This window comes from Molossus molossus, unplaced genomic scaffold (assembly GCF_014108415.1).
Source record: "Molossus molossus isolate mMolMol1 unplaced genomic scaffold, mMolMol1.p scaffold_m16_p_11, whole genome shotgun sequence".
Taxonomy (NCBI): Eukaryota; Metazoa; Chordata; class Mammalia; order Chiroptera; family Molossidae; genus Molossus; species Molossus molossus.
Window position 1 is genome coordinate 14,673,740 of NW_023425346.1, and position 14,409 is coordinate 14,688,148.

Genomic DNA, 14,409 nt, shown 5'->3' on the forward strand with positions numbered 1-14,409 from the left:
TCTGTTTGTTCAATACATTTTATTTTATTTTATCTTACCTGTCAAACCTCTGTTGGCATCGAAGTTTCAAAACTCTTATCTATAAATGTTATGATTCTTTATTCTATTCTAGATTGATAAATTTACAGTTTCCTTGTTCTGCACATTTAATCTATACTAGTTAAGATACACATATATTAGGAATGGGTAGATCATTTTTCCTAGGATAAATATTCCAAAAGGATCACAAATAGCTTGGTGAAAAAGAAAACCAGGATTATAATAAATAATGGGCGATTCAGTGTTATCTTGAATGGTCAGATTAACAAGAATAATTATGAAAATATTAATCTTGTTGAAGTAAATTCAAAAGCTTATGTTGATCAAGATATGCATGTGTTCAATAATTTGCAATAAAATAAAAGTTCTTCAATTTTCTTTCTCCTCCAAACAAAGATAAGAATGTATTAATATATATTTTTAAAAAAGAAAATGTCTTGTTTTAAATTTTTCATGTTCAGGTTTTCTTAATAAGACTGACTAGAAATATTCTATAAATCTTTTTAAATTATAAGAAGACAGTAATAGCACAAAACATGAATACTATAAATTTACCTTATACTATAAAATTACTATAAAATACTATAAAATTACCTTATATTTTTAAAATTACATTATATTTTCTAGAAATTAACATTTTAGAGTGAATTTTAAGTTTATAAACAAATGGTAATGCACAAGAGCATTTTTAATTAGATTTAAAAAGATGTTGCACTATATATGTATATAAATATATCATAACATAAATGTGTGTATACTCTATCTATCTATCTATCTACCTATTCACCTATCTAATCTGAGTAAGTTCATACAGTATCTGTTAAAATTTGTGGGTCTGGCTTTTAAAATGTGGACTTCACATTCCTAGTGATCTGAAATATAGTCAACCTTGTAAATAACCCTTAAAAATTAAATAAATAAATAAATAAATACAGTAAAACTGATCCAGAAACCTTTTGATTGGTTTTTCTTTATTATTTTTTACCAAGTCCCTTCTTTCCCCTTTCTCCTACTAAACTTATAGTTTTAATATTTTAAAAACATTTAACTTTGTAGCCCTGGCCGGTTTGGCTCAGCGGTAGAGCGTAGGCCTGTGGTCTAGAGAGATCCAGGTTTAGTTCCCTATAAGGGCACGTACCTCGGTTGCAGTTTGTCCCTGGCCCTGGTTGGAATGTGCGGGTGGCAGCCACTCAGTGTGTCCCTTTCACATCGATATTTCTCTCTCTCTCCCTCCCACCCCATTCTATCTGAACAAAAAATGGAAAAGTGTCCTCGGGTAAGGATAAAAAAAACAAACAAACAAAAAAAAACTTTGTAAACACTTAATTAGACTAAGAAATAGATTGTCAAAAAGGTGTTTTCTAGTCCCTTCAAAGTTTAATGCACAGATAAAGTAACATAAATATTGTCAACACAGAAGACTTGTACATGTCTGGTACCTCAAAAAAATCTGTGTTTGGATTTATGATGGTCCTTGTTAATTAGAGTTTATAAAAGAAATTGTTAAGAGAGAATTTGTCTTCCAGTGCAGTCCCATTTGAAGAAACTTCTTGCATCCATTTTTAATTTGTGCATATAGTTTTCTCTTGGGACTGTTCCTTGCATTGGATGCCAAGAAAGCCATCTTGTAGAAAATCAGTCACTGTAAGCCACTTGCACAGATTGGAAAAATATTGTCTTACTACCTCACTACAAGATGCTGTCTGTGGAAATTATCAGTAATTCTAGGCATTCACACAATCACTGTTCAAAGTGAAATGATCAGAGACATGGCATTGATAGGAAGAATTGCAAGGCCTTAAGAAAGATAAAGTAATTAACCAAAGTACAGTAGGCCATCACAATGGTGCCAAAATAGCTTTAGGTGATGGAAATTATATGTATGTTCATGTCTTTACAATTAGAAAACAAAGTTTAAGAAACAAGTTTATATCAGGAGTTAATCTGACCTGTACTTTTCCCCCCAATTTTTATTAATTTAATTCTTTGCAGATGTTTCCCCCCCCCCCGACACCCTCCTCCCCATTCCACAGCCCCTACCCACCAGCATTTTTGTCAATGTCCATGGTTACACATATATGCATATAAATTCTTTACTTTAACTCATCTCTCCCCTTCACCCTCCTCCCCTGAAGTTTGTCAGTCTGAACCATATCCCTTTCTATGTCTCTGGGTCTATTTTGTTCATTACCTTATTTTGTTCATTATATTCCACAGATAAGTGAGATCATGTGGTATTGTCTTTCTTTGATTGGCTTATTTTGCTTAGCATAATACTCTCCAGGTCCCTCCAGGTCCTCTCAAAGATTAAGAGATCTCTCTTCCTCATAACTGCATAGTGTTCCATTGTGTATATGTACCACAGCTTTTTTTATCCACTCATTTATTAATGGACACTTGGGCTGTTTCCAGATCTTAGCAATTGTAAATAGTGCTGCTATGAACATAGGGGCATACATATTCTTTCTGATTGATGTTTCAGGTTTCTTAGGATATATTCGTGGAAGTGGGATCACTGGGTCAAATGGCAGTTCCATTCTACATTTTTTGAGAAAACACCAAAATGTTTTCCACAGTGGATCAGGAGTCTGTATCCCACCAGCAGTGTATTAGGCTCCCCTTTTCTCCACATGCTTGCCAGCACTTATTGTTTGATGACTTGTTGATGGCAGCCATTCTGGCAGTTGTGAGGTGATACCTCATAGTTGTTTTAATTTGCATCTCTCTCATGATTAGTGACGATGAGCATTTTTTCTTATGTCTCTTGGCCATTTGTATGTCCTTTTTGAAGAGATGTCTACTTAGGTCCTCTGCTCATTTTTAATTGGGTTCTTTGTCTTCCTTTTGTTGAATTGTAAGAACGCTCTATATATTTTGGAAATTAACCCTTATCAAATGTATCATTGACATTTATGCTCTCCCGTATAGTGGGTTCTCTTTTCACTTTGATGCTTATTTATTTTGCTATGCAGAAGTTTTTTAGTTTGATGTAATACCATTGTTCATTTTTTTCCTTTGTTTCTGTTGCCTTAGGTGATGTATCACTGAAAATTATGCTATGTATGATGTCTGAGATTTAATTGCCTACATTTTCTTCTAGGGTTTTATGGATTCATGAGTCACATTTAAGTCTTTTATTCATTTTGAGTTTATTCTTGTGTATGGTGTAAGTTTCATTTTTTTGCATGTAGCTGTTCAATTTTCCCAACACCATTTATTGAAGAGGCTGTCTTGACTTCACTGTATATCCTTGCCACCTTTGTCACATATTAATTGAACATAATGTCTTGGGTCAATTTCTGGGCTTTCTGTTCTGTTCCATTGATCTATCTGTCTGTTCTTGTGTCGGTAGTAGGCTGTTTTAATTACAATGGCTTTGTAATATAACCTGATATCCAGTATTGTGATCCACCTACTTTATCCTTTTTTTCAAGATTGCTGTGGCTATTTGGGGTGTTTTTTGGTTCCATATAAATTTTTGAAGTATTTGTTCCAATTCTGTGAAATATGTCATTGGTATTTTCATGGGGATTTCATTGAATCTATAGATTGCTTTGAGTAGTATGGACATTTTAAGGATGTTAATTCTTTCAATCCATGAACAAGATATGTGCTTCCACTTTTTAATATTTTTCTTTATTTCTCTTTTCAATGTCCTGTAGTTTTTTGCAAATAGGTCTTTTACTTCTTCAGTTAAGTTTATTTCTAGGTATCTTCACTTTTTTGCTGCAATGATAAATGGGATAGTTTCTCTTCTGTGAGTTCATTATTGGTGTATGCTGTCGATATCTTGATGTTAATTTTGTATCCTGATACTTTGTCAAATTTGTTTGTTAAATATAGTAAATATTTTATTAAGTTTTATGGTTTTCTATGTACATTACCATGTCATCTGCAAATAATGACAGTTTCACTTCATCCTTTCCAATATGGATCTCTTTTATTTTTTCCTCAGGACTAATTGTGTGGCTAAGATTTCCAGTACTGTGTTAAATAAGAGTGACAAAAGTGGGCATCCCTGTCTTGTTTCTGATCTTAAGGGAAATGTTTTGAATTTTTACCCATTGAGTATTATTTTGGCTATAGGTTTTTCATATATGGCATTCATTATGTTGAGATATGATCCCTCTACTCCAAAATTACTTAGCATTTTTATCAGAAATGAGTGTTGGATTTTGTTGAATGCTTTTTCAGCATTTATTGATATGATCATATGGTTTATATCTTTCATTTTGCTTATGTGGTGTATCACATTTACAGATTTGCAAATATTGTACCAGCTTTGCATCCCTGGGATGAATCTCATTTGATCACAGTGAATATTTTTTTTAATGTATAGCTGGATCAAATTTGCTAATATTTTGTTAAGAATTTTGTCATCTATGTTCATCAGAGTTATTGGCCTGTAGTTTTCTTTCCTTGTAATGTCTTTATCTGGTTTTGGAATTAGAATTATGCTGGCCTTATAAAGCGAGTTTGGAAGTATTCCTTTTTTTTTTTTAATTTTTGGAATACTTTTGGAATGGGTATTAGTTTTTCTTTGAATGTTCAGTAAAACACCTCATGAAGCCGTCCAGACTCGGGCTTTTGTTTGCTGGGGGAGTCTTGATTACATCTTCAATTTCCTTAGTTGTTATTTGTCTGTTCAAGTTTTCTGTTTCTTCCCAGTTCAGTTTTGGGAGACTAAGTGTTTCTTGAAATTTTTCCATTTTGCTTATATTGTCCAATTTCTTGCCATATAATTGTTCATAGTATTTGTTAACAATCTTATGTATTTTTGTGGTATCAGTTGTTATTTCTCCTCTTTTCTTTCTGATTTTTTGTATTTGGGTCCTCTCTCGTTGTTTCTTGGTGAGTCTAGCTAAGGGTCCATCAATCTTGTTTATCTTCTCAAAGAACCAGCTCTTTGTTTCATTGATCTTTTGAATTTTTTTTTTTTTGTCACTATGTCCTTTATTTCAGCTCTGATATTTACTATTTCTTTTCTTCTACTTGCTCTGGGTTTTTATTTTTGCTTGCTTTCTAGTTCTTGAAGGTGTGAGGTTAGATAGTCAATTAGAAGTTTTTTTGTTTGTTTGTTTGTTTCTTGAGGTAGGTTTGTAGGGCTATTAACCTCGCTCTCAGGACTGCTTCTGCTGCATGTCATAGATTTTCTGTTGTGTTTTTCTTTTTATTGGTTTCCAGAAAGTTTTTAATTTTTTCCTTGATCTCTTTGGTGACCCATTCATTGTTTAATAACATGCTATTTAGTTTCCATGTGTTTAAATGTTTTTGCTATAACTGATTTCTGGTTTCATACTATTGTAATCTGAAAATATGCTTGAAATGATTTTAATCTTCTTGAACTTGTAGAGACTTAGTTTATGTCTTAACATGTGGTCTATGTTTGAGAATGTCCCATGTGCACTTGAGAAGAATGTGAATTCTGAAGTTTTGGGGTGTAATTCTCTGTAGATGTCTATTCAATCTATTTGATCTAGTGCATCATTTAGAGTCTCTGTTTTCCTGTTAGATTTTGTCTGGAGGATCTATCCAGTGATGTCAATGGGGTGTTTCAATCCCCTGCTATGAGTGTACTGCTGTCTATTTCTCCTTTGAAGTCCTCCAGAACATTTTTTACATATTTTGGTACTCCTATATTGGGTGCATATATATTTACCAAAGTTATAACTTTCTGTTAAATACATCCTTTCAATATTATGCAATGACCTTCTTTGTTTCTGGTTATGGCCTTCATTTTGAAATCTATTTCATCAGATATGAGTAATGCTACCGCAGCTTTTTTTCTTTCTGTTTGCTTGGAAGATTTTTTTCCATCCCTTCACTTTCAACCTATGTGAGTCTTTTGTTGTGAAGTGGGTCTCTTGTAAACAACATATATATGAGTCATGCTTTTTTATCCAATCAGCTACTCTGTGTGTTTTGATTGGAGAGTTCAGTCCATTTACATTTAAGGTGATTATTGATATGTACTTATTTATTGCTATTTTTGTTTACTGTGGTTATATTTTTATTCTTATTTCTTCTACTAATTACAGCAGTCTTTTTGACATTTCTAGTAGTGCTGGTTTGGTGCTAATATATTTCCTTAGCCTTATATTTTGTTGTTGGGAAGCTCTTTATTTCACATTCTATTTTGAGTAATAGCCTCGCTGGATAGAGTAGTCTTGGATTTGATTCAGATTCTTGTTTTTATGACCTTGATTAATTCATGTCATTCCCTTCTGGCCTATAGTTTCTGTTGAGAAGTCAGCTGATAGCCTTATGAGGGTTCCTTTTTAGGTAACCTGTTGCTTAAGTCTTGCTGCCTTTAGGATTCTCTCTTTGTCTTTAATTTTTGGCATTTTAATTACTATGTGTCTTGGTGTGGGCCTATTTGGGTTCTTCTTACTTGGGGTTTTCTGTGTTTCTTGAACTTGAATGCCTTCTTCCTTCACTCATTTAGGGAGTTTTTCTGTCACTATTTCTTCAAATACATTCTCTAACACTTGCTCATTTTCTTCTTTTTCAAGGACTCCTATGATGCAAATATTATTACATTTCCAGTTGTCCCACAGTTCTCTTAAGCTGTCTTCCTGTTTTTCTTTCATTCTTTTTTTTTTTTTTTTTTTTTTACCCTGTCTTCTAATTCAGTGATCCAGGCCTCAACTTTCTCTACTCTGCTAGTTATTCTTTCCAATGTGTTCTCTACTTCTGCTATGACATTCTTTATTTCTAATTGGTTGGTTTTCAATGTTTCTATATTTTTATTTATGGTTTTGAGCTCTTTATTCATGCTATTGAGCTTCCTTATTATCATCACTCTGAACTCTACCTCTGATAACTTGCTTAATGGCATTTCATGTATCTCATCTTCAGTAGAGTTCCCTTGTCCTTTTATTTAGGATTTGTTTCTTTGTTTCACCATTTTGGCTATCTCAGTGGGTTTTGGACCCAGCCAAAATTTTCCTGTGTGTATTGGTGTTCTGCTGATTGTGTCTCCCTCTACTGAATTTAGATGAGTAAGGAAGGACTCACATTAAACACCACCTTCAAGTCTTACTTTCCTGGGTAGATTTGCAAGCCCTGGAAAGGTTCATTTATCTTCTTGCTCTTTGCCTGGGGGCTATTAGTCTCAGTTACTTGATGAGCCTTAGGTTTTAGCCCTCCACTGAATAAAAAATTCCCTCAGGTATTCAGGGTAAGAGGATTTACAGAGGGTGGGGTAGGTGCTGGCTGTTAATGAGCCTCAATTTGCATTTCTCTGTCCTTCCCAAATGACATTAAATTCCTGAGGGAGTGTCCATAGCTTATCCCTGGAGCTCTGAGAAGGGGCTTTTTGAATAAATGACTACTGTCCTGTTAGGGAATGATTCAGCAAAAAACTCTCATTTCCTTCTCTTCTCCAAGCTCCTGGATCTTCACACAGTTCCAGTCCAGATCACCTTTTGACAGAACCCAAGGTGAGTGGCTGTAGCTAATTTAATGCTCCTACTGAGCCCTCTGTGCTGTGGAGCCCGCTTGGGATTTTAACCATAAGGAAGCTGCTCACAGTTTAACCAGCTGCTGTCTCTGGGCCCCCAGGCCATTTTATCTCATGTCTGCAGTTCCTATCAGGCTTGATTCAGTGACCTTTTTCTTATCCCTGGTTATATGGGTCTTCTCCAGCTGCTTTTCTGTTGCTTTTTCCCAATAATTTGTCTTTGTTTTAGTTGTAATTCCAGTTTGGTCCTGGGAGACAGTCTTTGTAGCTTCCATTAACTTCACTGCCATTTTGGAATCAACAAGTATTTTTTTGTATCTTTTTATGAGCTCTTTCACTGTTCTAAGTTCACAAAGACATTCCCTTATGTTTTCTTAGATCCAGCAGCTGACTGGCCAGCACGGGATGGAGCACTGTGGCCTGACCTGTACATTAAAACATCTAAGTTACACTAAAAATAAAATAAAATAATAATAAATTAAATAAACTTTGTGTTGCCAACAGTATGTAATATGTCTTCCAAAAATTTTCACTTGTTTATTTGGAATCTTTGCCTGTATATTTTTCAATATAAGCTCTGAACATGTGTGTAATTACAAAGAAACAAAGGAGTAAATAATTCACCAGATATGTGTGAAAATATAAATATTTTGTTTGCCTAGGATTGATATTAATTTAATAGACTTTGAAGCCTAGTCAATGATCTTTAACCATGTTAACCACTTTTTATTGTTGTTATATAATATGGATTTATGAAATGACTATGTGGCCATATAGGAGACATATTATAAGAAAACACAATCAATAGCTAGGTAGATTTAGACTTGAATAGGTGCTAGGAAGAGATGGTAAAATATAAATCATTTCTAAGTCATTTTTGGCACAGTAGATTCTTTTCCTATAACCAGGGAAGAATTCAATCAGTTCAGTAAACATTTTATAAAACATTTCTTTTTTTTCTAACAAAACAGAAAATTGAGTAAATTTTTTACTTGGTGATCAGAAATTTTTTGTGTCATATAAAAAGTTTAAAGGGTAATGGTCCCTCACTAAATTATTGGCAAAGAAAGAAAAAGAGAAAAAGACTACCTTTTCATCACACTGATGAGGCTTTTTACTTAATATGAAGAACCAGGGAGATAATATATTGTTACAAAGAAAATTATAGATTGCTACTGCTTTATTTTTATATACACATTATATATATATATATATAATATGTGTGTGTGTAATCTCCAAGATCTTACATTATTGTTATTTAAAACATTTGCTGGACATGTATTTAGTTCTAGAAATACAATCTTGGCTGTGAAACAGAGCAAAGCAAACTACTTATTTATTCATATATTAAACAGTTATGTGCTGTAGTCCTGTTCTAGATTCAGGGAATACAGTGATGAATGATAGAAAATATACTCCTAAAACCTATATGTTAATTAGTAGGGAAGGCAGATGAAAATCAAGAAATGCATTTAATTATTTCTGTTAGTAATAAGAAGTACCAACAAACCTAAATCAGAGGTTGGTATGAGAAAATAGGGTACTGATATAGCATCTAAAATATGTTCTAATGGCTTAGTGGTTGGGTACCAAGCAGTCCAGATGTGAACTTGTGTTATGTAGTTTAAGCCATTTGATATAATTGTTGTCCACAGTAACTTGGTAAGCAAATCAGGTGCCAAATGAGCCTGTAGCACTAGAGGAAAAGGTTAGAGAGGGTAAAAGTAAATGTGTGTATTGAGACAGTAATATAATAAAAAGTTAATCTGGGAAAGAATTGGCTGATAGCTGAAAGAAATAAAAAGAAATTTAAGAGTCTAGATTTGAGAGTGTCAAATGGTTACCAAAGCTTCCTGCTTAGACAACTAACAGAAAGAGATAAAAGCAGATGAGACCCTTTGAATGAGAAAAGACAATTAACTTGCAACCCTGAACCAAAGACCAGATTAAGACTGTGGCTAAATCTCTCAAAACCATTATGCCAGAAAGCCCCAACACCACCATCATTAACTGAAATATTAAATGTGAAGGCAAACAATTAAACAAATCAATCAGCCTTTAGAAATATGTCTGGGAAAAACAATGAAGGTGAAAATAAATATATACAACATGATTAGACATAAATAGACCATATGCTTCCTATGTTTTTGAAAGAATATGTAGCCAAAACTTTTATAAATTTAGTCTTTAAAAAAAATCTTTATTGTTGAGAGTATGACAGATGTTAAATATACCCGATTCCCCCCCATTGTTCTCTTTTTCCCTATTCCTGCCCCACCCCAAGCCTTCCCCACCCTACTGCCTGTGTCCATTGGTTCCACATATATGCATATATCTCTTCCCACCCCCCTCGCTCTTCCCTCTGAGTTCATCAGTCTGTTCCATGTTCCCATGCCTCTGTTTTATTCATCAGTTTAGTTTGTTCATTAGGTTTCACTTATAAGTGAGACCATATGATAGTTGCTTTTCTCTGACTGGCTTATTTTGCTTAGTGTAATATTCTCCAGATCCCTCCATGCCTTTGGCATTTGAAGCCTAAAAATAACTCTTGGACTCATAATCATTCTGGAGCAGGAAGCATATGGTAAGAGGTGTTTTCCACCTACATGTATTTTCAAAAAATACTGCAGATATCACTATGGAGACTGAAATTAGGGGCCACAGAGAATAATGGAAAAAAGGAATTTCTGAAAAAGAGCAGAATCTGATGAAGCATTTCTCCCATTTTAGGACTCCTTTATGACTCATACAATGAGATTTCACAAATGCTATGGACCATGGATTGCTTTGTGTATTTTTCTTTCCAGAATGAGATAATCACTGCAGTTGTTATCTGGGGACCATTATTATATACTAGGTAAGGATACAGTTACATTTTATTTTGGTTGATAGTTTGCTACATCAGGAAGAGCCACTTCTGGATCTCAAAGGAAATATCATACCTCACTGGAAAATTCTGAAATTTGACCTGCAAATTTCACTCTTTAGAGGGAATACATCTCATTAACATGTGGAGCAAAGGAATATTTCTGGCACATGAGAGTAGACTGTGACATTTCAGCTAATCATTATATCCCTTCCTACGACTTCCTGCAAAAGAACAGTTTCTTGTTTTGTTTGCAGTTAAGATAAGCATATGCTCTAGAAAATGTAGGCTCTGTGATATATTCTAGTTCTAAGTCTAATTTATTAAAAGCCTCTCACCCATGAACTTTGATGTTCTTCCTCCTATTCCTCAGGCTCGAAATTAGGTCATCCCTAGAGCAATTTGGGAAGATAACATTTAAGAACTGATGGAGCGCCCTGGCCGGTTTGGCTCAGCGGTTAGAGCGTAGGCCTGCAGTCCTGAGAGACCCGGGTTCAGTTCCAGCTAAGGGCGTGTACCTCTGTTGCAGTTTGTCCCCGGCCCTGGTTGGTTGTGCGGGTGGCAGCCACTCGCATCGATGTTTCTCTCTCTCTCTGTCTGTTCCTCTCTCTCCCTCCCACTCTACCTGAACAAAAAATGGAAAAATGTCCTCGGGTGAGGATAAAAAAAAAAAAAGAACTGATGGAGCCAAAGTTTGAATGAAGCCTTGTTTCTAGAACACCCAGCTTGAAACACCACGCTTTAACAGTTATGTGAGAGAGGTGTAATTTTTTAAGGTATCAAGCCATTGGTGTTTTAAAGTTTATTTTTATAGAACTAATCTAAATTATTATAGCTTTAAATAAGAAAATATTCTTAATGTAATAAAACTCTAAGAAGGTTTTGTAGTTCAAGGATATCATCACTATCCCTGGAGATGATCATCCTTTCATCATTTTCAGTACATTGCCTCTTTTGTCCTTGTGTTTACTGTTACATGGCCACAAAGTGGTTGTCATAGTTTCAGACACTGTGATCACAGGTGAGATGTAAAGGGGAGTAAATGCGGAGGGTTGGTGGCTAGAGCTGCAAAAGGACCTTTTCCTTTATGACTCTCTGTTTAGTTGATAAATAAAAACTTTACCAGAATTCCCCTATTTTGCAGACTGAATATTTGTGTCTCACCACACCAATTCATATGCTGAAGCCTTTCCCGCAAAGGTGATGATATTTACAGGTGGGGCCTTTGGGAACTGAGTAGGTTTAGATGAGGTCAGAAGGTAAGGCCCTTATGATGAGATTAATGTGAGAACACAGAGAAAAAGCAGCCATCTGTATGCCAGAAGGGGAAATCTCTTCAGTAACCAAATCTGCTGGCATCCTAACCTTGGACTTCTCAGTTTCCAGAACTGTGACAAATAAATGTGTGTGTGTGCTTTTTAAAGAGAGAAGAAGAGAAAGGGAGAGGGAGAAACACTGATGTGAGATTGGAACATCAATCGGTTGCCTCCTGCACACCCCCTACAGGAGATCGAACCCTCAATCTGGGCATGTGCCTGGCCAGGAACAGAAGCAGCAACCTTTCTTTCAGCGCATGGAACAAAGCCCTATAAACTGAGCCACACTGGCCAGGCTAAATGTCTGTTTTTTAAGCCTCTCAGTCTATGGCACTTTGTTATGGTGCTAAATGTCTGTTTTTTAAGCCTCTCAGTCTATGGCACTTTGTTATGGTAGTCTGGGCAGACTAACACTGCCCCTCATACATACTGTCTTGACCCAAGACTATGTCACCTTCCCCTTTCTGCCTATTCATAAGTACAGTGATACCTCGGTTCTCGAACATAATTCGTTCCAGGAGGATGGTCGAGAACCGAATTGTTCGAGAACCGAAGCAATGAAACCCAATAGGAAAGCGGACTCCACAAAGCGTGACTGTCTCTCTGCACTCACACTGATGACGCAAGCAAGGCGCGCTGGGCCGAATGAACGCCATTCGGCTCAACTCGGAAGTTCGAGTTCCAAATATTTGTTCGGATTCCGAGACAAAAGTTTCTCGAATCCTGATTTGGTCGAAAACCGAGGCGTTCGAGAACCGAGGTATCACTGTAGTCAGAAGAAATCTGGACCGTATAGATATTCTGAAGAATTGGTTCAGGTACCCAGACAGGTTGTGTATTAATCCACTATATCAATGTCATTATGTTAATTAGACCAGAATAGCAAGAAGTTACAAATGCACTGGGGGCCTTGAAAAGACATATGTTCCCCAGAAAATGGAAAATAAATGCTATGGAGATTTAGGGGGTCAGCCACATTAATGATATTTTTAAGAATCCAATGGTCTGGGGCATGTGGGAATAATTCAATCAAATTAAAAGATAAAGTATTACACCACTGTAGATTAAAAAGACAGCGTATTTCACACTTCTTTGATCCATTAACTGGGTGTCAGCAAAGGCTGTCAGTTTTCTTCTCTGGGATCTTGAGCATAAAATAGCTTTGCAGCAGGTCCAGAATATGAGTGGTTCTTCTACCTGGACCATATGGCCCAGTACATTCTACATTATTACATGTATCAGTGGTGGGAGAGGATGCTATGTGGAGTTCATCACAAGTTCTAATAGGAGAATCACAACAGAGACCTCCAAGGGTTATGGTACAAGCTTATGCTTCCTGAAGTGGAGAATTGTGCTTTACTCATAAACATTTTCCCAGAAGGTATGAATAAGCTCATTACTAGATATTTAAGTAATCATTCAGCCAGATCTTCTCATCATTAACTGATTTCTGAGAGACCATAAAATCGTAAAGTGGGATGGGCCCAAATGGAATTCATCATGAGATGGAATTGCACATCAGGATTGATTGACAGCAGGAATAGAGCACACATAAGATGCGTGCAAGATGAACAAACTGGTAGCCTAGACCCCTATGTCATCCATCACTATAACACTTGTATTTCTTTCTCAGTACACACCTGTGGCTCACAGCTACATGAAGAGAACTATTATGATTAGCTGACAGAGGAGAAAAATGACTGAGCTCAGCCATAGATGATTGGCTCATTATGTGGGTGTAAACTAAAAATGACCATGAAAAACAACTGTACGAGTAAACCTTCGCAGTGGACAGAGCTGCAAGTGGTGCACCTGGTTTGGTGGGGAAAGAGAAGTGGGCAGAGATGAGACTATATCTCAGTCTCATAGGTGATGGTGAATGGACTTATGGTCAGGTGCATGGAAGAAGAATGATTAAATGCTTGACTGAGATAAAGGAGGCATATGAGGAATAGGTATGTACATAGATCTATAGAGGTAGTCACATAGTGTGAACACTTTTGTGTCACATGTTAAAACTCAGCAGAGAGCATCCAACATAGAAGATGCACTAACCATCCAAGTGGAAGTGAGTCAGTTTGTGACAGTAGCCTCTCTCATTGCCCCCTTCGTGCTAGCATATTAGGCAAGTAAATAGAGCAGCCATGGTGGCAGAAATGGAATCTATGCACAGGTCCAATAGTATGGGCTTACATTCACTAAGCTTCATTGAGTTACTGCTACTTTCTAATATCCAACAGGCCAATAACAGAGACCAGTGGTGTACCTCCAATATGGCACCATTTTTTGAGAAGACCAATCAGCTACTTGGTGTCACGGTGATAGAAATAGATCCCTTTTACACGAGAAGAAATTTTTCATTGTAACTGCAATTGTCCATATGCCAAAAAGTGGATTTGCATTTCCTGGACACAGAATCTCAGTCAGCACCATTATTTCAAAGATTACAGTTTTTTGTTTTACTTTCCTTTTAATTAGTTTTATTACAATATAGTTGGTATAAAATATTGTATTAGTATCAGGTGTAGAGTATAGTTATTTGATATTTATTTACAATATGATCACCATGATAATTCTATTAATCATTTATCATCATTCAAATTTAGTAAGATATTTTTTAAATATGCCCTGCGTTGTAGAAACACCCCAGTGGCCTATTTATTTTGTAACTGGAAGATTGTACATCTTATTTTTCCTTCACCTTCTTCACCCATGCCTCCCTCATT

The 14,409-nt window shown here is 35.8% G+C and overlaps 1 protein-coding gene across 3 annotated transcripts in view; it reads right to left on the minus strand.

The window, feature by feature from the left end:
* DPP10 (dipeptidyl peptidase like 10) overlaps positions 1–14,409 on the minus strand; it is a 1,561,433-nt gene that overhangs the window by 842,780 nt on the left and 704,244 nt on the right. The window lies entirely within an intron of this gene.